Source organism: Festucalex cinctus, chromosome 16 (genome assembly GCF_051991245.1).
Source record: "Festucalex cinctus isolate MCC-2025b chromosome 16, RoL_Fcin_1.0, whole genome shotgun sequence".
Lineage (NCBI taxonomy): Eukaryota > Metazoa > Chordata > Actinopteri > Syngnathiformes > Syngnathidae > Festucalex > Festucalex cinctus.
Window position 1 is genome coordinate 16,305,082 of NC_135426.1, and position 26,315 is coordinate 16,331,396.

A 26,315-nucleotide genomic window follows, 5' to 3' on the forward strand; every position below is an offset into this window, starting at 1 on the left:
CTGGAGAGGGTCGACGCGCGGCAGCAGGACCGCGTCCGACCCCCGGTGTGCAGGAACCTCTTCGGCACACCTGACCGAGATGAGATTCGGGCCCGTTTGACGGCCACCCTCCAGGAGGACGCGCGGTCCTTCGCGGACCGCTACAACTTCGACCCGGTCCGAGATCGACCGCTCCCCGGTGGGGACTTTGAGTGGACGGAGGACCGGGAGGCGCCGGAGTTCTACTACCGGCCGCCGCACAGGAGGCGGGGGCCGCGGCGGGTGCAGGAGGACTCTCCACGGAGCCAAAACAGAGACTCTTCGAAGAAAAGAGCGCCGGATGCTGCAGGTGACAACACCCCTCCGCCCCCCCCCAAAAAGCAACAAATAATCCGCACACGCCCTCTCGACGCATCTTTGCGGACTTCGCATTTCCTGCTTTTTTTTTCTTTTTTTTTGGCAAACTCCTCTCTTCCTTTTTTCTCCCCCTTCCTTTTTTTTTTTTGGCAACGACGTGCAGCTCGGCAAACCCTCCAGTCCTTCTTCCTCTTCCCCTTCGTCGTCCTGACGACTCCTTCTCTCCCGCCAGGTCTGTCGAGCGTGTGCCCGACGAAGAGGTCGCATTCCGGGGACGACGACGAGCCGCCTCGGGGCGCTGGAGGTCCGGCGGGGGAGGTCCAGTGAGCGAGGCTGGGGACCAGGTCAGAGCGTGTCTTTGAACGCACCACAAGCTTTTTACCTCACTTATTATCATTACTACTACCACTACGCAGCCTAAGAGGATTTTGCATTTCTCCAAGCCTTATTTATGCGTTTTCCTGCCTCTCTTGCAGACATCATCATGGAGAAGAACCCTCAGCAGACCCCACAGGAAGGCAACAACGGCTGCACAAGCACTGAAATATGTACACTATCAAGTTTTGGCACTCTTATTCATATTATTTTTTATTCAGAAATGCCCTCAGAAGCAGCAATGTAGCAAGAAGTGTGTAAATTGATTATTATCCCCCTCACCCTCCCTCCATTTGCTGTTCTTACTACCTATGTGTGTGTGTGTCTGTTTTTTTTTTGTTTTTTTGTTTTTAAATATATGTAGCACATAAAAAGCATTTTGCTTTTCATGCCTGTGTTTTTGAATATGTGTGAAATTTTGACACGGGGGAGTTGCAGTGCAATTTCCACCCTAAAAATGATGTTTTTTGTTCAAGTGGTCATTAATGTGTCATTGTTATTCAGGTATTTTATTTTGTTAAATGCAGATTTCAACAAGTCAGGGTTGTATGGAAACTTAAATGTCTTCTGTTTGTTTGTTTTTGTTTTTTTTTTACTATGGCTTTGTGTCCCAGTGTTTTAGCTTGTTACACTGGCAATGTTCCATCTTAACTGGGAATAGCCGCAGAAGATAATGTTTACATGATGTCCTGATGTGTGCCCCCTATTTTATTTCATGAATTATATAAATATACATATGTGTGTGTGTGTGTGTGTTTGCCAAAGTCTGTGCCTTTTTTTTTTTTTGGCTGAGCAATAGTTGACCAAATTTATTTCACAGTATTTGTCGATAATCCTAAGAAAAAATACATAAATAAATAAATATATGGCCGACCAGATAATTTTTTTTTTTTTTTTTTTAGAAACAAATGTCACTGGGCTACTTATGCAAATATGTGAAATTCATGTGGAACATGTAATTGCACTATTGATAATTCAAGTTTTTGTTTATTAGGCAGAAAAAAGTTACACTGCCTCAGTGAGGGTGTAAAATCGGAAGTGTACCTGTGTGCCTTTTTTTTTTTTTAAGAAAAACACTGAAAAATGATACTAACTTATTTATGTTTGTGTGTGTGTGTGTGTGTGTGTGTGTTATGGCTTTTCCAAAGCAGCATTTTGTAAATATGTTTTAATCATTGTTTTCAAAAGATTAAACTGTTGCAAAACTGAGCCTAGAATATTTTTCAATGTATGATTTGTCCTTCCAAAGTCAACTTCTGATGCCAAGTTCTTCCACAAGGCAACTCCGTGCAGTCGAAGCACTCATCCAAAGTCACTGATACGCACTGGGAGTTGATTTGGATTACAGTGTAACCTCACATGCACTTGGCAACAACTGCGCGATAGTAAGCGAGCACAAAAAGCTGCACTCAGTGAAGTGAAGGCATGTGAGCTGCAGAAGGAGGGAAAGAGAAGTGGCTTGCCCAGCAGCCAATCAGAGCGCAGACCAGAAAAGCAGACCACTTAGGCGGCAGCCAATCAAGGCATCGGGGGCGGGACTTCAGGCGAGAGGGTACAGGCTGTTCTTTTCATAGAACGCGCACACACGTACACTGCAATTAGATTCATTGGCTTCCTCTTTCCTGTTGATATCGGTGTGTAGGAGGAAAAACAAAACGTTTGTGTACTTGTTTATGAGCTATACCAACCTTTGACGACAACAACACGTAATCATCGCCTGAATACAAATCTGCGACGCAAAAATGGTAAACAAGTGTTATATATATATTAGCCTGTGTCGACATCAGTATCAGTCACATGTAATATTCTGCCCACTCGTGTTCGTTGCTACTCACAAATTCTGTTATTTCTTCACTGAAAACACTTTTTTTTTAATGGCAGGATCCCTGTATGATATAATGAGAGCCTTGCAACTTCATTGTTTGCAATGCATCAACCATTCAGAGTATATTCAGTATCGTGAAGGTTTATATTTCACAGCGATTGTTTTTTCTTGTGTGCTTTGCTTTCATTTCATTGCTGATGATGACGTTAAGAAAGCAAAGTCCATTCGGAGGGACGAAACCATGAATATTATGGCATTAACTTAGCAATGTTTACTTTTGTGGTGAAACAGAGTGTCTGTAAAGTTTGAACACATCAGCTGAATGTGGATTTGAGTTCATGTAAAGCACCTCAACATATTAATGTTACTGTTTAACAGTATATTTTTATAATCTATGACCCAAAGAAGGATAGGAAAGTAGAAGCAGTAAACTAAAAGTACAGACTAACCAAAAAGGTACATAATTCGACTGTGTAGCCACTTTTTGTGATATTTTTATATTGTAGTGTACCACAAAGATCACATTTGTTTTTTCTAATGTAAAAATGTATGCCTTAGCTTGCTAAAGGTTGAGAAATGCTGCATTAGTGTACCTAATAAAAATGTTAGGCTATGACATCACCAAATTGACATCTTGTACATCTCCATCTTTTTCTGTTTTCTTCTGTCATTATTTTTATCTTCCAGCTATGCCGGGAAAAGCTTTCATATTAGCGGAGTTAACGTACAGTAATTGTTGCCTCCAGATAGCGAACGAGGGCCATAAACGCTGAAGGCTATGAATAGATAGTCACCAGAAGGCTATAAAAGAATGAGCTCACTTCTTGGCCATCTTTGCCAAAGAGGAAGGCAGGGTGCGGATATTCCTTTCCAATTTGTTTTGGTGGGGAAATACGACTTCCCCAAGCAAGCTGGTATTAATTAAGCTCTTTTTCTGCGCCATTTTTCCTTCGTGGTCATGCGATTGTGACGCTTGAGGTCTTTTAATTAAACTTGGCGTGGCGCTAAAATGGATCATTTGGCCACATCTTTTTGTGGTGCTGGATGTAAACAAACAAATATATCATTGAGAGTTTTGACAGTTTTGGCTCTGAGCTTGCACTCGGGCTGTTAACAGTATTTTACACTCTTGAAATACAAAGTACACGTATAGGTCAAAAGAGAGATTGGCAATTTTCCCAAGAACTTACCATGGAAATTTTAAAAATCAGCGCCTGTGTTCTTACAGCTCTTCGAATATGTGGTGGACTCGAGATGACCAAAACGAGGTTTGTTGTAGTTGTCTGTGTAATGTCAGCAGAAGGTACACGTTAAAAAAAAAAAAAAAAAAAAAAAAAAAAGAGAGCAATGATGATAAGATGTTGAATCGGTAAGACTACAGAATGAACAATTCTGAGCTCTCTCTTTAAAAAAAACAAAAAAAACTGCCACAAGCCCCCATTAGTGATGAATGCAGTCTTTGGCTTGGCATCTCGAGCAATTAGCGGCACCTGCCAGTACCCGCTGCGGAGGTCCAGAGAGGAGAACCAAGATGACCTCGCCACTGTGTCTAGGGCCTTGTCAATATGGGGAAGGGGATAGGGACCCTTCTTGGTCACATTGTTGAGGGGTCTGAAATCCATACAAAACTGGGGGTCAGCTTGTGACTTTTTGGGAACCATGATGACCGGAGAAGCCCAAGAACTGCTGGAAGGCTCAATGAGTTTTGCTCTCTGGTGTACGTTCTTCTCCAGACTGTAGTTTATGTTTTTCATTAGGCCCGAAGAGCCGAAGATTTGAGAGGAGACGCCAATCAAGAACTGCTCGCGTAATAACCCGAGGCCACGACTTTTCCCGAAACGCGTGTTTCCACCCGTCGCCTGGATACGCGTGGCAGTTTGTCACCTCAACAACATATTAACCAACTCGCACAAAAAAAAGAAAAAAAAAAGGTTTTGAAATGGCTAAACTTTGAACAGTTGACCCTCCCACTCCACCCCAAGTTAGCGGGCTTAAGACCTAATGTTTGACCGGAGAGCAGACGTGTGGCGTTGGTGGTGTTCCAATATTTTTGATTGACGCGGGGGGGACGAATGAGTCAGGATATTTTACTTTTTATTATTATTTCTCTCTCTCTCTCATTGGCGCTCCTGCCATTAGGCGGTTTAGGCAAATGCTAGGGGCGCTCGTGAGCAAAAGGGGCGACAGGGAGCGAAGTTGTTGTTGTTTTTTCCCACGCTCTGGAGACGTGCATTAGCCGAATTTACTTCCGGGTTAGATAGTAGCGCGCTTTCGCCGGCCGGCGCTGACACAATGACCACCAAACGTCAAACCTCGAAACGGGATCACACAGTTGACTTTGCTGGCAATCCTGCGTCCACTGGTCCAACGTTTACAAGTGAGTGGCAAACTTTTGTTTTGATTAGTGAAGCCACACAGCACGGACGAATTGTAACAATACACCGTATGCGGTTAACAGACCCACGAAGTCACACAAACACAACAACTTTGGGGAATAAAATTATTTAGCACTAAAGCACAGTTGCAGTACAATGTAAGTTGAATTCGCTTTTTTTATTGCCAAGTTTGTTAATGTTGATGACTGTCACTAAGTTCTAATGAAAAAACAGCACTTTACACATCCTTTTGGATTGATATTTTGCTTAGTTTTTCACTGCACCCATATGTCGTTTCTCTATATTATCGACATATCTCAACTCAACCTTATTTATAAAGCACTTTAAAAACATCCATTGCTGCATACAAAGTGTTGTGCATGGAACAGAAATCAGTCTTGCAGGAGAGACAAGTGAAAGAAAATAACACAAAATAAAATTAATTCTAGTAAATATATGTAGGTAAGTATAAAAGCAAAAAATAGATATATTTAAAAAAAATATAACAAGATGTAGGGAAGTGAATAAGTAAATAGAATAAGTATAAATAAATAAAATAACATATGTCCTGGATCAAGGCTTAAAATAAATAAATAAATAAATAAATAAATAAAGATCACGGTCAGACTCTCAGGTGGATGCGCAGGCTGATACAGCACGGACGTACTGAATAAACTAAACTGGGCAGCTCATGCTGTAGCGAAAAGTGAAGCCGGCGGAAACCATCTTGCGTTGCCAGACTTAAAGTAAGTTGACTTTTCCGCAGCATACTTTATCTTCCTCTGCAGCGAAACTATCACTGTGTGACGTACCAATGTTGTACCAATAAGTATAAAATAAGTGTGGGAGATGCTCTAAATGCAGATTTCATCAGTAAGAAGAAATTAATGTGGATATAAATTTTCTCTCATAAGGTACTGAGTGCTACTCATATTGGTCTGCATCATCAGAACCATCAACAATGAAATGAAAGCAAAGCACACCAGAAAAAAACAAGTCTTGTGAAACTACCAGAAATCCTGCCTTGGGTGCCAAGTTGCTTAGGAACGCCACTGCTCGCTCTCTCTCTCTCTCTCTCTCTCTCTCTCTCTCTCTCTCCTACACACAAACAAACACATAAGTGTTTTTTGTTTGTTTTTTTCACAAAGTGGTAAATCCCCCAGCACGGCCTTGCAACCGCCCACGGTGTCAACACACTGAGCTTCTCACACACGGCGCCTCACGTGAGAAGCATTCACTTTTTGCTTTGGGGGTGATATCTTACTGCTCAAACTTGTCCAATGGCACCTTCCAAGATCCGTGACACAGATTTGAAATTGTAACCAAACAAAATGTTACACCACAAATGTTACAACTGAAACAAGAATCTTTTTTTTTTTTTTTTTTTTTTTTTTTTTTTTTTTTTTTTTTTTTTTTTTTGCTAACACTGTGAAAATATCTACCCCTATGTGGTTCTGCAGTTAGGTGTGGCAGATTAGAAAAAAAGAAAGAAAAAAAGTAAGCTAACATCAAGATTGCCCTCACATGCGTCAAAAAGCATGACTTCATTTTCTGATTGCTGCTCATTATGATTCGGTGATAAGCGGTATCATGTTGTAAAATGTCCGAGTGGATTATTAACTTTCTTTCAATTCGCTTGACAGATGGAGAGGAAGAGCTCATGTGGAGGAGTGAATTTCAACAAGTCCGTGTCAAGGTAATTTCAAACAAACACATTTTAATAATGTGTCACTGTGGCTTCATTTGCAACTCCAAAATGAGTCGTCGAGGAAAGCATGAATTAGATTTGAAGTGCGAGTGCGATAAAACCGGCGGGCCGTCATCATCATTTTCACTCTCTCACCACGCACACGCAGATTTCACGCAGCGGTCTACACGCACCAGAGCAAATAGGCAACTTGTGATTCCGTTTCACCAAGAGAAGCCCAGCTTGGCAACAAACGTAAAAAAAAAAAAACATTGACTTTCACTATCCAGTTGAAATCATCAATGTCATTCGGGTTTCTGCTCACGCTGTTTTTTCGCTTCACTTGTTGCTAGGCAGATCTGCCCCATAAGCCCAAAAATGTCATTTTGAAACAGCAAACAAAACATTTGATTGGACATTTTGACACATACGCTCTGTGTATTTTATTTTTTTTATGAACACTTATGTACAACTATCCAATCACTTTGTTTTTCATAAAATACTTGTAATTGTTGTTGTTGCCGTTTCCAATGTCACTTTCCAACTAGGCAGATTGACAGGGCACAATCGTAGCAGCCTTTGAGGCCAAAAATGTCACAGACAGAAACACACCAGGGGGGAATTTTGAGTTCATTTCTGCTCTGTATTGATTGTAAAAGTTTGCTCAAGAGAGGCCGTGTGAAACGAGGGCAATATGGTTTGGCCCGCGTCCAGTTTCCACAAGAACTGCGGCTTCTTCGTGCTTTTCTTTTGTCACCTCCTGCGTGCTATCTATCCGACAGCTGTTCTAAGAAAAGATTGCAACTCCATCAAGCTATTTAAGGTCAACTCAGTGCAAATAAGGACAGCAAGCTGATTTCTATTTCTACAGTTTCTGCCAAATGTATAAAGAAAGGAATGTTTTCCACACGTCGCCGCCACATGTGGCCCATACGTGCGAGCCGTCCTCGGCGCATTCCGAAACATTTCACATAAATCCAAGTGAGATGTGCGCCAAAAAGCACATGACAGTAGAAGGTGGAAGGTCGGCCTTGTGGCATCATTCGTCATGTTACTATGACAACTTAGGGCGGGGCTCGACTTGGCTTGGCTGTACAAACACACTGAAGTCAAACTGTACGTTCGCTCGCACAAACAGAACGTTTGAAACATATGGCCTCACTTTCAGCGGTAATGTTTATTGTTTTGCAGTTCGTTTGTTCCATTTAAACAGAAATGACATTGAATTTCCATGCAACGTAATGGCCATTTGATCAAATCAGATGTGGGCAATTTACAAAATGTTGCTATTCCGTCATTTGTCAGCATCCTTGGCACACTTCCATCTTTTTTTTCAAGCCCAACAAAACTGTGCGTTATTTGTTTTGAACCACATTTCTTTAACTCATTCACTCGCAGCCATTTTCACATTTCGCAGTCCCGTTCGCTCCAGACTGTTTTACTGAATTTTGACTGATTTTGCAAGGCCCGCAGAATATTGTGTCCAATTTCTATAAAAGCATGAAACCTATCAAAAGAAAGATTAACTCATTCACTGCCAATGACAACTATAGACATAAAAAATCCAAGCAAACAGCCAGTGTTAATTTTGAAAAAAATAAAAAATAAAATAAAATTAAATTAAAATTTTAATTAAAAAAAAAAAAAGAAATTCAATTTAGTTTTAGTTATAGTCTTCTGACTAAATATAATTAAAGCCTTAGTCATAACTTAGTCACCTGATTGTATTGGAGTTTTAATCCAACTTTAGTCGACAAAAATAAGGAGCAATTTTAGTCGACTAAATTGACTTCTGGAGGTCGAGACCCAGTTTGTGGTCTCAGTAAGACCAAGACCGATCACTATGCACGAAATTGTTGTCATTGTTGTTATTAATAACAATGAGGATTAATAACTATGAATGAAAACAATGAATAACTAAAACTAAATTCAAATTTCTTGTCAAAATTTGCACTGGCTGTTTGCTTGGATTTTTGACGTCTATAGTCGTCATTGGCAGTGAATGAGTTAAAGTCTCTTCTTTCATCAGGAAAAAAAAGTACGTTTCTATCCGTTTCCGTTTTGCAGCAATTAGCATTAGAAGAGAGCTAAGTTTCATTAGTTTTCACAAATCTATTCAAAATTGTAAGTAATTGAGCTTTTTTTCTACATGGCCCTGGTTGATCTCCTTTGCTCTGCTGCCACCTGCTGTCCGTTTGTGCAATAACTACCATTTCTGCAACCGTTCTTTGCAGTTGAGTGGCTGCATCAAAGCCTTCTGTATGCTCTAGCATAAAAAAAACAACAACAAAAAAACATATAAATACGTCTTTGGGACACTTAGAACATAAAAAAACGTATTTACACGTTATTGGGAGCAAATGAGTTAAAGACTTCTATTTTAGGAGCAGCGGACACAGTTGGGCATTTCGTCCATCCGTCACGCGTCAACAAAAGGGGCATCCGTATGGAGTTAGAATCATGCCAAAACCCCGTAAACACACAAAAAAACGTGATCTACGTACACAAAACGTTATCTACCTAAACAAAACCTGATCTACGTACACAACAAGCAAAACACATCTTCGGAACTGATTTTTTGCCACCAACAATCAAACTGGTCCAACCAGCCATTCTGCAGCAGCGTAACTGTTTCCCCTAACAAAAAAAAAAAAAAAAAAAGCGGATGGGCAGAAGCAGGTGCAGTGACACTGCAGCTGAGTACATTTCCAACCAAAACTTTTCCAAGTCTGGCTTTTCATCATAGACTCACATGATGCACAAAAAGTGTGTGGGAGTGTTCATTTCCACCATATGATTTTTTTTTTTTTTTTTTTTTTTTTTTTTTTTTTATATATGTGTGCTCACGGACAAAACAGCATTAACATGTCCACACAACAGTAAACGCATATTGTGGCTGGCACATTTTGTGACGTATTATGTCTGATTTTCATATTCTTGTCTCGCATACATGCAAAAAAAAAAAACATGTGGCCGACTAATTCCTAACTCAGCAAAATGTGAACCAGCGAGTATAAATCAGCATCAAGTCGAGCAAAAAAAAAAAAAAGGCTCTAATCTTAACTGCTCCTGACTCATTAATGATAATAATACCCTTCTGGAGGCTATTTTCAGCCAATGGCGGTTGAAGTCAGAGACATTTTTAGCCCGCTCTGTACTCCCCAAGTTTCTGAGGGAAAATAGATGCCGAGAGACCTCAGACCACAGCATGCAGCGATGTCAGGCCCATTAAAAAAAAAAAAAAAAAAAAGTCCAGATCAACTAAGTAAAGGGCTCTCCAGCTGCGTGTGTGTGTAACATGTAGAGGGGGTTGTGATGATGTAAAGTGAGCCTTTAATTACATGCATGTACATGGATGGTGAGATAAATAGATACATAGATAGTTTTTAATGAAAGAAAAACCCATATGGTTAATTAACTCATTCACTCCCAGCCATATTCACAGAAGCAGTCCCGTTCGCTCCCGGCTGTTTTACTGGATTTTGACTGATTTTGCAAGGCCCACAGAATATTGTGTTCAATTGCTATAAAAGAATGGAACCTATCAAAAGAAAGATTAAAGTCTCTTCTTTCATCAGAAAAAAAAGTATGTTTCTATCTGTTTCCGTTTTGCAGCAATTAGTGTTAGAAGAGAGCTAAGTTTAATCAGTTTTCACAAATCTATTTAAAATTGTAAGTAATTGAGCTTTTTTTCTAGATGGCCCTGGTTGATCTACTTTGCTCTGCTGCCACCTGCTGGCCGTTTGTGTAATAACTACCATTTCTGCAACCGTTCTTTGCAGTTGAGAGGCTGCATCAAAGCCTTCTGTATGCTCTAGCATAAAAAAAAACAAAAAAACGTATAAATACGTCTTTGGGACACTTAGAACATCACAAACAAAAACGTATTTACACGTTATTGGGAGCAAATGAGTTAATTGACTCCATAAAGTCTCTCTGTATGTTTTTCAGGGCCAGAAAGTTTCACAGACGTACCCCCCTAAATTTGTAATTAATATTAATGACTGAATTCCGATGTATCACTTATCTGTAATTGTAAGGATCCATATCTGGCAATCGATTGAGATGAGGCTGAACTTGAATTTGCACAATGCGATGATGGCGACATTTGTCACACACAAACAACACCCTGTAGGCAGGCGACAGACAAACTGCCACATTCCGATGACAAACGACACGAGTGACATGTCACAGGCGCACTTCTTGAAAAAAAAAAAACACAAAAAAAACGGGACACCGTCATCAGTCAACACGTGAAATTATCATCTGATCGTTTTGAAGGGAATTTCCAAGATGAAGACAGGTAGAGAAAGATGGTTAAGGAGGGGAAGTACATAAAAAAACAAATAAATAAATAACTTAAACTTAAGTGACCGGAATAACGTGACAGACATGAAAGTCCTGCATGGTGAGTGTAATTTAAAAGTATTTTCCTACGTGGGCAAGGGTGTGGTGAAATTTTGTCTTCATGATTTATCTCTCTCTTTTTTTTTTTTTTTTTGTCAGCTGACAGCGCACACCCTTGGAAAAAAAGAAACCTTGGCAGTCTGAGCAGTTTCATTTCCACAGCAAGACCACTTCATCATTCACACAAGATTCCTCACCTTCACTTTCTGTTTTGATAACATAAAAAAAAATCATAAAAAGCACATCATATGCAGTGAGAGACACTATTGTTACAAAGACAATCCCCCTAGAAAGGAGCCCTGTGGTACGCCACAACAACAATGACATTAGATGATGATGGTGTGCGTGTACTTAATGCGATGGCAGGCAATTAGAAAAGCCAACAATCAACATTTCCATCCATCCATCCATCCATCCATTTTCTTGACCGCTTATTCCTCACAAGGGTCGCGGGGGCTGCTGGCGCCTATCTCAGCTGGCTCTGGGCAGTAGGCGGGGGACACCCTGGACTGGTTGCCAGCCAATCGCAGTAATATATATTAATATTATATTATATTATATTTTTATTATTATTATTATTATTATTATTATTATTATTATATTTATATATATATATATTTTTTTTTTTAACTGATAGTTACTTAAGTTTTTATTAAATGATTTATTCATTATGCATTTTTTTTTAAAATAAAAATGCAGTTGTGCTGTATATATAATTGGAATGGGCCAATATTGCAAAACAAATTTTTGGTATGACATATATTGTTGTATGTCGATTCAAATCAGTGCTCGGTACAAGTTGCATTTGATCTCCCTTGTGTGTTGTACTGCCAAATAATATTTCCCCACCCTAATTATAACCTCAAGCACAGTGACGGAAAACAAAAAATGTGTCGAATTTCCTCGTTTTGTTGACGTTCACTTTGCACAGCAGGTGCTGGCTGCACAATCGACAAGTGCGAGTGTCAATTTGGTCGCTGCACATTTGTGGACTTTGCGTGAACTGTGTGTGTGTGTGCGTGAGTGCGCGCCAAGTCTGTCAGCAGTGTTTAAGCGTACATAAGCCTGCTCGCACGCCACAGCTCAACAAAAGACCTCATGTATGCATTTGTGTGAGACGCCATTTGTTGTGACGGCCTTAAGTGGTGAAGAGCAAAGAATTCACACATACTCACGCACGCGAACAGCATGTCATTGAACTCGCCCTCTAATCTTCTCATTTACTCACACCCACCGGCGGCATGTATGTACACAAAACGGGGATGTCATGTATACAGTGACCTCAGCCACCAGTTCCTTGTGACATATGGAGGCCTGGCGACTATAAGCACTTTTGACTCCAACTGGCTGACTTTAGTAGTCATGACAGCGTGCTTGTTTATTTTGACACAAAGCCATGAACTCATTTGCTCCCAAAGACGTATTTATACGTTTTTTATGTGTGTTTTTTTTTAATGCTAGAGCATACAGTAGGCTTTGATGCAGCCTCTAAACTGAAGAAAATGCTTGAAGCAATGGTAGTTATTACAAAAAAAAGCCAGCAGGTGGCAGCAGAGTATAAGAGATCAAACAGAGCCATGTTGCAAAAAAACTCTTTTCCCCACTGTTTTAAACAAAATTGTGATGAAACTTAGCTATATCCTAATGCCAATTGCTGCAAAACGGAAACAGATAGAAATGTACTTTTTTTTTTTTTCCTGATGAAAGAAGAGATGCTAATTTTTCTTTTGGTAGAGTCCATGTTTTATAGCAATAGAACACAAATACTCTGTGGGCCTTGCAAAAGCAGTCAAAATCCAGTAAAGGGGTTGCTTCAGTGAAAATGGGGGGGAGTGAATGAGTTAAAAAGTCCCCCAGACATAGGTATCAATGAAATTTCCTCTTCTGTGTGTGTTTTTCTTTTTTACATATATTTTTAGCCCAGTGAAAACAAAGTGCGGTTTGTAGTCAAGAAGAGGCCAGGCCTCAGGATGTTCAAAGAATACTAAAAAAAGAAACTGAGAACCTGTGATGATCATGTTAATAACCTAAATGAGGCCTCGCTTACACTTAAAAACAGCGGAGATGATCCACAAGTGTTTCATTTAAAAAGGCTCCCCCCCCCCCCCCCCAAACATATTTTGCCCGCTAAATTTGAAGCGCACCTGTTATGTGTTAATTTTTTCGACATTTAATGTTATGAAGACGTCTTCAAAAATTTATATCCCCTGCACACGCTCATCCTGCTTTTCCAATTATTTGCATAATTTAAAATGGGAAAAAAATTACCTCTGACATATGTAAACATTTATTAAATGCTTTACTTTAATGCATGCAATTATGTTTATTGCTCAAACTCCAACAGCTACCTTTAACGTAACCGTCCGCTGTCGGCTAAAAAGGATAATCTGCGGTCAAAATTAATAGTGTGATTAATCTGTGGTAATACAGTGATTAATGCAATAATTTTTTGTGATTAATTAATTAATTAATGCTTTGACATATATATATATATATATATATATATATATATATATATATATATATATATATACACACATAATAAAAAATGTAATAATATAGCATCCTTTTAATTTAGTCATTTAATGCTTCTGAAAAAAATAAGTATACAAACCTCGAGCCAAAGGTTTCTTGTGCGCACTTGCACAATGGCCCAAGTCACAAATGCATAGCCTGCAGTGCTGCTCAGTTGAGTACTTGGAGTGCTTTTGGGAAAAAAACAAAAAACAAAGTTTAAAAAAAACAAAAACAAAAAAAGTATTCATATTGTGCCAAAATGATGGCATTGATTCCGTTAGTACAATAGCAGTATTTGTATTTTTCCATCATCAATTTGTAGGTAATCAGGCAACATCTTGCGCACATCCTGTACAAATCCAACTATTGCAGCTATTTCACTGCTGAATATGTACTTACTAACCCTAATGGTTGGTAATAATGATTTTCAAAGCTATTTTCTACCTCCGCACACTCCCTCCCTTCCCTCTGTCTTGATGAGACATGTCTGTATTGGAGTGCCTGGGGCAATGTGGGCGGCCATGTTGCTTTATGAAGCAACAGGCAGCACACGCGACTTCCACTCATCCATTCGTGCCTCCGGATCAGCAACAGGTGGTACATGTAATTCCAGACAGACTTTTTTTTCCCCCCCACACTGGGAAAAAAAATCACCTTGCAATAATAAATGCTTGGGCTGACTCAGGATAACATTCAATAAGATCCCGGGATGATGTGCGATGCCTCGTCCCTCCGCTGCTTGTATCTATTCGAAGCATGACAATCTGGAGTGTTTGACACGCTAGCAATCTGCGGAATTGATTTAATCTCAATTTGAGATATTGAACGTGTGTTGTGACTGCAGTCAGTGAAGCGTCGAGCTTGCTGAATATGCCAAAGATGTGTCTGAAAATGAGGAACGGGTGAAGGTCAAACGGCACAGGAAAACCACGTCCATGTGCTTACACGACTACCAGTGTTGCCACAGTTTCCTTGAAAAAGTAACTTAGTTACTTTACTGATTACCTGGTTTTAAAAGTAACTAAATTGCGTTACTGATTACTTGATTTGAAAAGTAACTAAGCTAGATTAAAAGTTACTTTTTTAGTTACTTTCAGCAGCTGCCGATAACACCATCTCAGCATAAAAATAATGCGGTAGAAACGGAGTTCCAAATACTTTATTGAAAGTGCATTTTTAACATGAAAATATTATTTTTTTTATGAAAAACAAAATAGGGAGTCTCTCTTGACTTCTTAAAAAAAAAAAAAAAAATCCAGGTTGAAAATGAAAATCCCCTTAATTCCTCTATTGTTTGTTCCGCTATTCCAGTGTGTACACTTGAGTCGACTCGTGCATGCTGAAAACATGACTTTTCTGACGTCACTCCCCCTGGCGAGGGGGCGGAGACGACCTCATCCCATAATGCTTCACGGACCAGTTGAGGATGGAAATAAATTATTGTTTAGCACTTTTATGGTCCATAATGTACACTTTTTTTGTTGCGTTGTGTGCCTGTTGGTTAATAAAACTAGTAGTAAAAGTATCATCACTTTTGTTTTGAATGTGCAAACCATTCACAACCAGACCATGGCTGAATTCAGTGTGGTCATCAAAGACTTCCGCCTCATCTTCGTAGTCAGCGGCAGTTTGTTGTGACTGTTACAACAGTGAGATATTTTGCCTTCTTCATGAAAATGTGGAACAGTAACTTTCATCAGACTACTTTGTAGAATAAAGTAATGCGTTACACTACTAGTTACTTTGAAAAGCAAATTTTTTTGAGGAACGCGTTACCGGCAACACTGGTTACTACTATATCAACAAATTTGAAAAAAGATATTCTAGACTATGAAAAAAAACAAAAAACAAACTACATCAACTACTACTACTACTACTTGATGTCAGTTTTACTTTGAATTATGAAATTTGAGTAGACCCACAGACGTGGTGACACTTGACCAGACGTAGAGAAACTTGACCAGACGTTGACACTACGAACACAGCTTAGCACACCTCAACTGGACAAGACAAGACAAGACAAGACAGTGCTACCTCGACGCGTAAACAAAACCCACTGACTAAATACAACACTAACAAGACACTAACAAGACACACCTGGGAAACACAGCAGGCAGAGGGCACTAATTAGCAACACAAATGGGGAGGGGAGACACACACAGGTGGACGAGTTTAACTATGACGAGACTAGGGGAGACAAAACCGGACAAGAGACAACATAAACGCCCCAAACTAAACCAAAACCCAACCCCCCAAAACCGAAACACGAGATTAATTCAGCCATTTCCAGGAGTCTTTCCAAGAAAAATCAGCTCCCATTACCACTTTCACTTATTAGCGTGAATCACTTTTCATTTAATTACTGTACTTAAATTTGTTTGCATTAACATGCACTACAAATGAGCCCTTATGGCAGCTTCACTGTATATTTGTAACCGCAGTATATTGCCACATTAGCCAAATCTTTCCCAAACGTCTTAAAATATGAACTGTTACTGAAATCTAATGAGCTGCTGTAAAAATAATGTCAGGTATATGTTTTGGCACAGCCATTCAAAGAAATGATTAAACTCCCACATACATTTCGCTCCTTTTATTGCAAATGTAAATAGTGGGAAGGCCATACATCAAGCCAAGCCGCCAAGGGTGTCGAATAAAATGCAAAGCGAAGTTGAACAGACTCAGTGTGTGTACTTTCATAGTCTTTTCATCATCAAAAACACGAGCTTTGGGTCACACCAGGCCAAAGAAATCCACTTCTTGCCTCCCCATGTTGCTTCTGGGAGCCCTTCAAAGTGAGTGAAGTCATGCCAGAAACACACAGGACCAGCTCATCTGCTTTATTAAGACATGACATCATCTATTTGTCTTGTCAAATAGGGGGGGGGAAGAGCATGTTTGCCCATTTTTGATTTTCAACTTTTGCCCTCCGTTGGTTTGGATCTTTGCGGCCACGTTCCGACCTGGTGAAATCAAACAGCAAAGTGATGCGGAGGCAAGCGAGTGAGAACGGAACCTGTGCTTGAGTTGGAGGCCCACCAAAAAACACGAGGAGAGAAAACAGGCGCGAGCTGCTGTGCAGAAACTTTACATTTGATCCAGCCAGGACGCGCATGCCGATCCTGACACAGAACAGCCATGTGGAACTTGGCAAATGGCGCTTTGCGAGCAAAATGAACATTTTGTGCCTCCTTAGTTGGTTTTGAGCTTTCGGCTCTGTAAGAGTGTTTGCTCATCTGAGTTGTTTCCTTGTTTGGCTCCAGTTTGGTTTGGATAAATTTACTTTTGGGACAGTTTTAAGAAAATCTGAGCAGAAAAAAATTAACAAAAACTATGAACATAAAAGATTGGTGCTGATTCATGCTGACTGGACTGATATGTTTTTTGTGGCCTTTAAAAATAAAAAATAAAAAAAAAATCTCAAAACGACTTTCCAAAACCTCTATCAAACCTCTGCTTACCTTTCCACCATTGTAATTTTCATGCTGTAAACATTGCTTGAAGAAAATACGTCCTGGATTGACCCACAAAAAAAAAAGTCTCAAAGACAGAGGAAGTCATCCCTTTTATTTTGAAGCTAAACTTCAAGGGTCATATGTCCATTATCTAGATCCTTCAAAGAAAATTTACTCCCCACTGGTTGCACTTAGCAACATGTAATGTAGCCACCTCAATCATGCGTAGACCCACCAAAAAGGCACAAGAGACCATGTGCAAAAACACCTTGGAAGTCTGTCATTTTGTTTTGAAGAGGTCTTTTTGCCATTTCCTGTCTTTTCCAGGGGTACTTCAAAAACAAAAAAACAAACAAACAAACAAGCAAACAAAAAAAAAACTGCTTCTGTTTCTATCAAGTGCAGACCCACCAAAAGTTCCAAGAACCTCTCACACAGGAAGTCAGACATTTTGGTTTGCAGCATTCATTTTGCTGTCATTTTGGCCTTTAATGCCATTAGAAAATACCATAGATTGATTTTAACTTAATATTTTTTTGTTGAATGTATAGAGAAATACATTTATAAAATGTATTTGACATTTAGCAATTTAATTGACAAATGTTGAATATATACAGTTGTATTTTTACAAATTTTTATTTATTTTTTTATTTGTGAAAGTAAGTAAGCACTTAGGTTAACACTTCGAATACAATATTACACGGGGTGCCTCACAAATTGGTTGACGCACTTTCATGTGTAATGTCATCCATTTTAAAAGAGACCTTTTTTTTTTGTTTCAACTGATCAAATGTTTCTTGTTTTGAAATTTGTTTAAAATTCAAAAATGACTTTCACAAACGCTGGGGCGCTTTAAATTTATTCAGGACGGTTTCAAGTGCTCGGGTCATCATTTCCTATGGACGGCTCTCAAAACACTTCTTAAAGCTAGGGATGTAAAGATAAGGGCAATATCGGGATATCGTGATATTAAAACTGCCACAATATCGTCGTCGTCATTTTCACATTATTTAAAAGGAACACATCTGTTAAGAAAGTCAGGTTGATTTCCACTTGTGCAGTTTTGCACCCTTTAGTGGCTATTTTATTAGTGCAATTTAATTTTCATTCGGGATGTTTTGGCCTTCTATGTTTAAAATCTATGCTAATTGTCAGATGAAGGGGAACATTATTTGCTTGTGAAGCGATCAATGTGTGCTTGCATTAGCAAGTTAGTGCCTCAATATTGTTATTAGAGATTGTAGGTGGTTTATATGCATAGCTGTTATGTACAAAAGCACAATATTGTGCTTTTTTTAGTATTATCTCTTTTTTTTTTGTACAATATTGTGATCTTTTTTAAATCGCCAACCCCCCCACAATATCGTGATAATATCGTATTGTGATGTTTGGATATCGTTACATCCCTACTTAAAGCATCTTGTGGCAATGGCACTTTTTGTTCGCAAAGGTGTTTTATCTTCGATTATGTGATCCCACGACAAAACCTCACAATAAACACAAAAAGCCCATAATTGTTCACAGGCTTGGAAGTGTGCCGAGCAGCCGATGAGTGGAAATGTCAAGAGCATAATGTGTGCTCGTTGCGTGTTTCCTGCCTCGCTGCTCCCTTTTCCTCCTCGCTACTGCCCTCCTTTTCCTGCTTGCCGGCATTTAACAGACCTCCCTCACGTGAGCTCCCCCGTCCTCCGCTCAGTCTGCGTGGGCTGGAGGACGACACCGCCCTGTCTGAGCCTCCAGGCCGTCCTCCGGCCACGCCGCGTCATGACTCCCGCCGCTTGGGGGCTGGGACGAGGCGGAACCGCGAGCGGCCGACCAGGCGTAACGTGTCTGGGACAAAAAAACACACGGCAATCAGCCAGCTCCCGACACCGAGCGACACCGGTTGCGTTCAAGTTTTACAAACAAATCTTTGGTGTTGTAACATTTGATGGAAATGTGATGTACGTACATTTGTTTTATCATACATCTGGTTAGGAAGTGTGTCGTCCTATGTGCCCCCCCCCCGTAGCACTGATGAAAAATTGTGGCCCCCTCCTTCATTGTGTAGTTATTACTCAAGTGTCAAGGTTTTGCAAAAGCGTGAAATTTGCTTTTGCACTTGTAGAAGCATTTTTTTTTTTTTGAAAGAAAATGTTTTTTTCTAGTTTAGCCAAAGTCATACCAGTACAGTCAAGTTCATCCAAGTGTTTCTGTGTCCTTCATATTGATTACTACTAAGAAATGTGCTCTGTATTTTAGGAATTCTAAAGGTCTTTTTTTTTTTTTTTTTGTCTGCAGGCTTGAGGACATGATGTCATCAGATACCAAGCAGAATTCTTCAAAATTCCTTGAATGGGTGAGTGAGCATGACTCTCTGTCAACCACCTTGTACACTTAAGTCTCAACTTAATACGACACAAGCATCCATGAATGTGTCGGCGGTGTGCCTCTTTTAACTCATTCACTCCCAACCATTTTCAAAGAAGCAATCCCCTTCACTGTTTTACTGGATTGTGACTGATTTTGCTAGTCCCACAGAATATTGTGTTCCATTGCTATGAAAACATGGAACGTACCAAAAGAAAGATTAAAGTCTCATCTTTCATCAGGAAAAAAAAAGTATATTTATATCTGTTTCCATTTTGCAGCAATTAGCATTAGAATATAGCTAAGTTTCATCATTATAGTCAAATCTATTTAGAATTGTGAGTAATTGATCTTCTTTTCAACATGGCCATGGTTGATCTCCTTTGCTCTGCTGCCACCTTCAGGCCGTTTGTGTAATAACTACCATTACTTCAACCGTTCTTTGCAGTTGAGAGGCTGCATCAAAGCCTTCTGTATGCTCTAGCATACAAAAAATACAAATAAAATACACATATAAGTATGTTTTTGGGCCACTTAACTCTTTGACCGCCAAAAACGTTTAATCACGATTAATAAAATCACGATGTATGCTGCCATTAACCTTAAATGGCGTCAACTACGTTTTTTGTTTTTGTTTTTGTTTTGTTTTGTTTTAATCAATGGGCAGTGTCACATCTAAGTGCAGCGCTGACTGGTCAATTGGTTGTAGATTCAAAAACATTCACTAAATATGGCCACCAGATGGCAGCATTGTATCTCTTCAATGGCCTGCCAAATTACAATGAAACATGATGAAATCTGATGAAATAGAATGTTTTCAAGGATGACCTGAATGATAACTTTTTGATAACGTGTGGCAGTAAAAGAGTTAAAACATTTAAAATAGAACGTGTTTATACGTTTTTGGGAGCAAATGGGTTAAGGGGAATGGGAGTCAGGGCCTGGCGCAAAGTTCAGGGGCGGTTTGGACATGACAACCAGTTTGAGGACACAATGGCATGATCTGCAGGAATGAGAGGAATATCTCAAGAGCGCAGATGAAAGTGAAAAGGAAACTAATGGAGGGCCACAAAATGTCATTTATGTATTCAGATGAAAAATCCAGATGTCCCCTTGTGGTCGTCTACCGACTTCCCTAGTGGAAATAATGCGTCATAAAATGTATCAAGAAGTAGACGAGACGCTTTCCACAATTCCTGCAATGACTCACGAGCGCAGCCGAGCCCCTCTCATGTCCTCCTCGCCCTTTGTTCTCATTTGAAAGCGCCAGACACTGACAAATAAATAAGCTCTCGCCGTTGAGTCAGCGATGGGCCTTTCATCAAACGCAGACGTGTCAGCGGGTTCAGACGTCTGTAATGTGATCAAGTTTGACCTCTGACCCCGCCGGCCGGGCCCCGCAACCTCTCAACTCTTCCGAGGGGCCAAGCGACGTTTAAGCGCAAACAGAACTACGGGATATTTGAATACTCTCACCGCTGTCGTCAGTACGCGTTCGCCACCATGTGACCCTTTGACCTTCGGTCTGTGATGACAAACATGTTTGTTTATTTAACCTTCAGTGGGCATTTTTCTCTTCTTTTTATTTACATTTTTTTTTTAGTGTTTTGCACACTGGACACTTTCATGGCCTAAAATGTACACATAAGAAGCATAGCTGTTAATTATTATGCCAATATCTTTTTTTAAATTTTTTTTTTCATAATTCACAATTTGCTCAGAACTACCAAATCTTACAAATTTACTTGCTTTTTAACCCTATAAAATTATTTTTTTGTAAGAAGAAATTTTAAAAGGAAAGTGAAGTAAAAAATTTCAAAAATCAATCAATCAATCAATTTATATTGCATTTGTGGAATATAAAATAAGCGGCCAAATCCGCCCGTTTTTATCCATTTCAGGGGGCGGCCATTTTGCCACTTTCTATCACCTGAGAATGACATCACAGTTTGTGAACGTCACGTGACCAAAACCAACAAACTGGTGAGCAGTGATTGGCCAGTGCCTGAGCCCGTCACCTTTAAATAATTCAAATAATTAACCTGGCATTTATAGGGCTAAAAATTATAATGATAATAAATTAAATATTATGAAATGTTATCAAGGGAAAAAAAACAAACATTGATTTTGTTCATCACCTCACTATCCAGGAAATAAAACTACAGTTAAATAAAATAGTGATCAAGCAAGCAAAAAAAACCACACAAAAAAAAAGACATAAAAGGATATTAGCAATGCTAAAATGCTACACGTATGAAGTTGTCCAGTAGTTGGTCCTAACGTGTAAATCCGTAAAAAAAAAAAGAAAGTGTTTTACGTTTCCCAAAGACGTATTTATACGTTTTTTTGTTGTTGTTTTTATGCTAGAGCATACAGAAGGCTTTGATGCAGCCTCTCAACTGCAAAGAACGGTTGCAGAAATGGTAGTTATTACACAAAAGGCCAGCAGGTGGCAGCAGAGCAAAGATCAACCAGAGCCATCTAGAAAAAAAGCTAAATTACTTAGAATTTTAAATAGATTTGTGAAAACTGATGAAACTTAGCTCTCTTCTAATGCTAATTGCTGCAAAACGGAAACAGATAGAAACATACTTTTATAGAAAAACAACTTAAAAAGACACTTGCTATGACAAAACAGACTACATAATCCGACAGGATGTAACATGGCACACACGATAAATACATAAATAGGATACGATGGATCTGTGCGCGCTCTTACGCTGACATACATTCACGTTGTTTTTGTTCCCCGCTGTAAATTTCCCTGGCAAAACATCTGTGTGGAAAAACCGGCACGTCATTTCCATAAACAAATGAATGAGCCATGTGAACACATGGGCCGCATGTGTTTACATGTTAGCATGTTAACACTTTTGCGTGCCGAGCGAGGGGGGCCGCGCATGGCAACGACGGAGATAGGCGGTCGATAACCGCTGTCTGCTATAGCAAAGCGTACAAAGGGGCTGTCAAACCACTGTTGAGGTTGGAATAATGAGGAACTATAACTGTCACCGACAGAGCAACTCGCACACGCACGCACGCAAACAATCCAGCCAGGCTACAGGACATATTTGACCTTCGCCAAACAAAAGTCCATGCCAGCTTCCCCCTGCCAAAAACAACCCAAATTTGATTTTAATTATGTAAGTCCTCTCAGCTCATCAGTACAGTAAGCTATGAATAATGTGAGTATTGTTTTGGCATATTATGGTCTGTCTTGGGGTATCCTAGCAACCTGGCAATCCATCACATTGTCTAATGAAGCCACCACATGCCTTTGTTTACCACTAGTGTTGAATAAATACGTTTTTTGGAGGGCACAAACTGAACTGAAAAATTCACCTATTCGTTGTTTTTATGTTAAGCCTTAATCTAAAAAGTATTGCTTTGGTGTAATCTTGATGCCAAGAAAAAAAGAAAAAGAAAAAAAAATAGGAATTGAAGGGATGAGATTAACTTACTCAGTCTGCCATTTTAGCCAGGAAAACACTATTTGTGTTGACGTGTGCCTACGAAGGGCCTGGCCTCGTGAGTGACATCAGGCTCGCCGTAGGCCGGATGGTCACGTGACCTATCGGGCTGGTTTCCGTGGTTACGCCGAGGGGGTGTTTGTTTGGGCTAACCCGAATACGATTTTTCTTTGCCAAACGTCTCCAGACACTTTTTTTGTTTGTGCGCAAGCTAGCCGCAGTAGCTAGCTAGCGTCTCTTTGGTTGTTGATTGTTTATTTTTGTCTGTTTTCACAAGTTAATTTAGCGCACGTCCAACGAAATGTCAACAGTGAAAAAAATAATTGTGGGTCGTCAAGGATGATCAGTTTCTGTTTATATTTGGTGAAACCATTTTTGTTTTTTTGTCAGACCCGCTCGCTTCTTTGTTGGAAAATCCAGTCTTTTTAAGCGATGTCTGCCATCTAGTGGTGAACACTGTTATTACAAATTCGAACTTCTCTGCTACAGGAAAAATTGCATTTGAGAAACGAATCAAATGAGAGCATTTAGAATCACTACACCATGGGGATGACTCGAGTTGAATCGTCAGATTAATGGGGCAGATGTCTGGAGCGCTATCTTGTTGTGACCAGCCTTGTACGAGACACACACGCGCACGCACTTTCACATGACTGTACGCTCTCACATGTTCAAGCTTTTGATTAAAAGTGGCTGTATGATAGACATCCGCTGTTAGCCGTGCAGTGTTGAGGGAGGAAAAGAAGACGGAGAAGGACGTCAAGGTCAATGGGTTCCTCCACGCTCCACTTTACGACAGAATCACTCCTCCTCCACCTCCCCGCCTGCTTTTTTGCCTTACCACACACCAACGGTTTGACTCTTAAAGTGGGCCACTTATGAAATTTGTCACATCGCCCCCCCCCCCCCCCCCCCCCCCACCCCGGCCAAGGCAAGCAAAATGAAATTTCTGCTGCCTTTCAGCCATCATCTCAGCAGGCCGTGGCCATATGCGTGTCCCATGTGAGCGAGTGAACATAGTCTCACTTTTTTTTAGGCCTTATACTGATCACCACATGCTGACATTAACCTAAATGGCAAGAATAAACATAAACAACAAAAACAGATTTGCGGATATTAAGTATGCAGATTTAATAAGTCAGGAATTGCAGGTTGTGTGATGGCAACACCCACAAACAGACTGCATGCTACACCACTTCCCCATTTGTTTGCCAGGTCTGTAGGGAATAGTTCTGGTCCCAAACAAAAACTCGTACGAGCGTTCATTCAGAATTTGATCATTCATGTCATCGATTAATGTTTGCAACTACAATTTCAGAAACAAAATGACATAACAGTTACATCAAATAGAATTAAATCTATCTATCTATTAGGGCTGGGAATCTCTGACTGTTTCATGATTCGATTCAATTACGATTTTTACGTCTACAATTCGATTCAGAATCGATTTTCGATTCTCGATTCAAACAATTTTCGATTCAAAATTATTTGATTGACAGATGATTTCTGCTTCAATTTACAGATATGCAAAAAATTGTTATGATCTACTCCAGTCTGCTTTGCAAGACAAAATGACAATTAGAGACATTAAAGTGTCTTTTTTTTTTTTTTTTTTTTTTTTTTAACATTTATTAATTTTGTATTGTAAGTGCCTTTTTCCACAAAAACAGCATGTGGGCTACAACTGCCTTTTCCCCTTCTTCTTCATTTCTAATTTAAATTAAATCGATTTTTGGATATTAATTTCGATTCGATTAATAAATGAGAATCTCTATTCTTTTATGAATCGATTTTTTTTGGCACGTCCCTACTATCTATCTATTGTGTTTATAATTAAAATTTCAATCGTAAAAAAAAAATAAAGCAACTTGATTCGTAGCTCATTACATATCATGTGCAAGTATTGGGGGGGGGGGGGGGGGGATCCCCCGCGGGAATCCCCCGCGGGAATCCCCCGCAAAAACAGAAAGTCTGTAAGAATAATTTATTGACTCTCCAATCGATAACAAACAAGCTGACATCTTGCTTTTTATTCATGCAAATACGAACGACTGGTTGTTTTAGCACAATTAGATGCTGTCGACACCCGCAGTGACCTTTCTGTGTGCGTGCACTGAAAGTACAGTATGCAAATGTCATACACTGCTTGTGCAAAATTCATGTTGATGTGCATGCCAGAAAGCTTTGAAAACGCGACAGGTGTTTCTTTATCTGAGTCAAATCTAAAAGGTTCAAAACCAAATTGACAACCTACAATTATGTGACAGAGGAATTTGTGTTCATTACAATATTATTACTGTTATTCCAAAACTTTATGACTTTATGATTCCTCGTATTGCGGCCAAGCTACAAGTTGCATTGTGTTGCTGGAATTTACTGCGGGGATGCTATGTGCACCACAGCATGAGATCAAGCAATGATAAAGATACAGGAGGTCAATCTGTGAATTGTTGTAGTGAAGAAATGTTCGGTGGATTTAAATTGTGAATTTCATGTTAAAAACCAATGGGATACTCTTCCAGACCTCCCCGCAATAGGTGAAAATCTACAATATAGAGACGCTATATAAAGATTATTAACTCATTCAATCCCAAAAACGTGTAAAAACGTCTTAAAATGTTTTGTCCTTCCCTCCCCAAAACGTGTTTAGACGTTTATTTGTTTTTTATGCACGAGCATACAGAAGGCTTTGATGCAGCTTCTGACAGGGTGTCAGCAGAGTTTAAGAGATCGGCCATGGCCATGTTGCAACAAGCTCTTTTTGTCAGTGTTTTCACCAGGAATGTGAATATTGACGAAACTTGCTGCAAAACGGAAACACACATATACATATATAAAAAATGGCTGGGAGTGAATGAGTTAATACAGTATGTCATTTAAAAAAATGGTTGTTAAAAAAAAAAAACACTCATCAGGGGAAGTAGTGATGGGCTCTTTGCACAAATCCACTACTTCCTGAACTCAACACCACTCCTTCATTTCCTGTCTTTCATGAGTGGACAAGCTGATTAATCCAGGTGTGCCTGATCTCAGTAACTACAACAACATTGGCCAGACGCACCTGGATTAATCAGTTTGTCCACTCATGAAAGACAGGAAACAAAAACGTGGTATTCAGTTCAGGAAGTAGTAGAGCTGTGCAAAGAGCCCATTGAGGAACAAACTGCTGATGTCGGTCACTTGTAGAATTTCACTTTACCACAGAAACGGCTGCGGGAATAGGAGGCGGCTTTTTTTTTTTTTTTCTCCGTCCCAAACACACAGCCAGCCTCATTTCCTTGTAGGGGATTTGATCAGATTTAAGGAAGCGATTTGACCTGAGGGCGGATTATGCCTGGTTTACCACGTGAGATCTCTGATAAGCAGCCACATTATTTTACACTTTTCCCCTGAAAGAGGGCACAAGCGATAAGAAAAACACTTGTAAGGAGTCATATATCATCTTGCAATTACGACAGATCTTTTCCAAAAATCAAATCTGCGTGTGTGCCAAAAAATATGGCTAATATAAATGTGTAA

At 39.7% G+C, this 26,315-nt stretch overlaps 1 protein-coding gene and 1 long non-coding RNA gene across 9 annotated transcripts in view; both read left to right on the forward strand.

Moving 5' to 3' along the window:
- The first annotated feature begins 351 nt into the window (after positions 1-351).
- Positions 352-1,920, forward strand: LOC144004101 (uncharacterized). Its single transcript, XR_013279203.1, has 2 exons — positions 352-680; positions 813-1,920. It is a non-coding gene; the product is annotated as an uncharacterized LOC144004101 (long non-coding RNA).
- A 392-nt stretch (positions 1,921-2,312) lies between these two features.
- The window catches only part of slc37a3 (solute carrier family 37 member 3), a 63,669-nt gene continuing 39,666 nt past the window's right edge, over positions 2,313-26,315 (forward strand). For 7 of the 8 annotated variants that reach the window (XM_077501031.1, XM_077501030.1, XM_077501029.1 and 4 more), the window contains exons 1-3: positions 4,760-4,913; positions 6,555-6,607; positions 19,258-19,315. The gene's annotated coding sequence lies outside the window, so the exon portion shown is untranslated. Of the gene's footprint in view, positions 2,457-4,759; positions 4,914-6,554; positions 6,608-19,257; positions 19,316-26,315 lie in introns of those variants that run through there. The other variant, XM_077501032.1, reaches the window with a different exon arrangement.